A 2,987-nucleotide genomic window follows, 5' to 3' on the forward strand; every position below is an offset into this window, starting at 1 on the left:
CAAGGAGCATGTTTGCCTTATCTTCCATTTTGCGGACTCAGAAGGTTTTATCTGTATGAGATGCAAAGCTGCAGGTTGCTGGCTGGAAGCCCACAACTGCACAACGTATTTTGGGTCTTAGTTATGAAACCAAAGAATGGGTGAGACTCCTAAAAGACATTAGATGAGCTCATAAAGGATGCCACTAAACTGGGAGGCAGAGCTGGCAACTGAGCGTGAATGAAAACATTGCGGCAAATTTATGTGTGGAGGAGAAGACATTCAATGTCACAATGTCCTAGTTGGATGGGTTATGATTAAGCTGCCAGTAAACTCTGAGTGTTCCTGCACCTGATATTTAGCACACAGGTAATAATTTCCCACATGCCAAAGAATTCCTCCTACGTGTCTGAGCGTTTCCACGGAAGGTGGACAACACCGCAGGTGTTTTCCTGGTGAGCTCATCACTGGAAGCAGGGAAGAGAGAATGATAAGTATTTATTTCACTTTCATCCTGAAGCGCTCGAGGTGATGTAGGTGGAGATGACTTGCCCAAGAGTTTCGCAGCCCTGCGGAAGATTTTAACCCAGGCCTCCCAGGTTCTGCTCTCTCACTTAAAATAAGGTTGCCAGATATTTTTTTCAAAGAATCTGGGGGCACTTTTTTTAAAAGAGAAAAAAGTTGTTTAAAAAAAGTTATTTAAAAAAGAAGTAATATCTCCTCTGTCATGCGGTCTTCCTCTGGGCCCCGGCCTGCTCTCTTGGAGCGCTAGCCGCTGTGGAGTAGGCTTGGATCGGGCCTGGGCTCGGCCATGTGTCCTTGCCCTCCCAGTGTTCTCCTACCTCTCCTCCTTAGCGGCAGCAGCGGCAACAGTGTGGCAAGGTCGGGGCTCCCCTCTTTTTTCTCCTTCCTCTTTCTCTCTCCTCCTTCTGTCTGCATCGGCTCTGGGGTTTTCCGAGGTTGACACGCCGGGCGTCCCCAGTTCCCCCTTGGCAGTGGCAACGGCAGTCTCAGCAGCCCGGAGCCAGCCTGGTAGCATAGTTGATGTCCCCAGAAAATCAGGAGACTTGGAAGGCATGCATCAAACAGAAAATCCCTCAAACTGGAGAGTCCCCCCAAAAAGCTCATGTTCAGGGGAGGAAACCAGAAAATTTAGAGCAGGGTGGGAAGTCCAGTGTGGTGTGACAGTTGGAGCAGAGCTTTCCCAGCTTTTCATGATGGTGACATGCTTTTTAGACATGCATCATTTTGCAACACAGCAATTCAGTTTTACTAGCAAACCAGAAGTTAAATTCGCTCCTTTCCAGCCCCGGGAGGAGCATTCACACGACACACCTACACACCGCAGCCGACACACTAACATGTTGTGACACACAGTTTGGAAAACTCTGAGTCTGAGTGTCAGACTAGGACCTGGGGGTAAAAGTAAAGGGTAAAGGGACCCCTGACCATTAGGTCCAGTCGTGACCGACTCTGGGGTTGCAGCACTGATCTCGCTTTATTGGCTGAGGGAACCAGTGTACAGCTTCCAGGTCATGTGTCCAGCATGCCTAAGCCGCTTCTGGCGAACCAGAACAGTACATGGAAACACCATTTACCTTCCCGCCGGAGCGGTACCTATTTATCTACTCGCACTTTGACGTGCTTTCGAACTGCTAGGTTGGCAGGAGCTGGGACCGGGGGCTCACCCCGTCGCGGCGATTCAAACCACCGATCTTCTGATCGGCAAGCCCTAGGCTCTGTGGTTTAACCCACAGTGCCACCGGCATCCCTACTAGGACCTGGGAGACTGGGGTTCAAATCCCCACATAGCCATGAAACTCATTGGCTGAACTTGGGCCAGTCGCTCACTCTCAGCCTCAGTTACCTCACGGGATTGTTGTGAGGAGTAAATGAAGAGTGTGGGGGGGATTAGAATCATGCACACCACTTTGATCTCCTTGCAGAAAAAGGTGGGATATAAATGCCGTAAATAAAATACATACATCTTAACAACTGCACTCTACGCTGCAACATTTTGTTGCCGGGGGGGTCCCAGCTGTGCGTTCTGCTTCCAGTTTAATTCTCTGAGTGGTATTTATTATTCAGTTAATTTTCCCTTTACCCTTTAAGCGTTTCTCTCCCCCCCACACACACACACCAGTCCTTACAAAACAATGAAAAAACCAAAAGAAGGAAGAAGTGGTATTTATTACAGTGGTGCCTCGCAAGACGAAAAGAATCCGTTCCGCGATTCTCTTCGTCTAGCGGTTTTTTCGTCTTGCGAAGCAAGCCCATTGACGGCTTAGCGGATTAGCGCTATTAGCGGCTTAGCGGCTTTTAGCGGCTTAGCGGCTTAGCGGATAAGCGGATAAGCAGCTTAGCGGCTTAGAAAAAGGGAGGGGAAGGGGAAAAAACCCGCAGGAACTCGCAATACATTTTCGTCTTGCGAAGCAAGCCCATAGGAAATTCGTTTTGCGAAGCACCTCCAAAACGGAAAACTCTTTCGTCTAGCGAGTTTTCCGTCTTGCGAGGCATTCATCTTGCGGGGCACCACTGTATTCGGTTAATTACGCATCCCTCTGCTTAAGGTCCAAGGGCGGCTTCTGACAATTTAAACTGCTTTATTAAAAATGGTTTAAAACAAATTACAGCTGCAGGGATAGGGCGGGTCTTAAAAACATGGATCTCGGGCATTCAAGGGTCAAGGTGGAGAAGTTCACCTTTGGCACAGGGTGAAAACTGCCAAGATAAATTGCCAGATGCATTGCATCATTGCCACAAATGATGCCTTTCCCTGAGTCATTGCTGCCAGCACCTGAATTTCTGAGGGCAACAGAACTACCAAAATCTTGCTGATCTTCATGCCTGAAAGCATGGGTAGGCAACCTTAAGGCCCCGGGGGCCAGATCCAGCCCAATCGCCTTCTAAATCCGGCCCACGGACAGTCCAGGAATCTGCGTGTTTTTACATGAGTAAAATGTGTCCTTTTATTTAACATGCATCTCTGGGGTATTTGTGGGGCATAG

The sequence above is a fragment of the Podarcis cretensis genome (genome assembly GCF_951804945.1).
Source record: "Podarcis cretensis genome assembly, chromosome: 16".
Classification (NCBI taxonomy): Eukaryota; Metazoa; Chordata; class Lepidosauria; order Squamata; family Lacertidae; genus Podarcis; species Podarcis cretensis.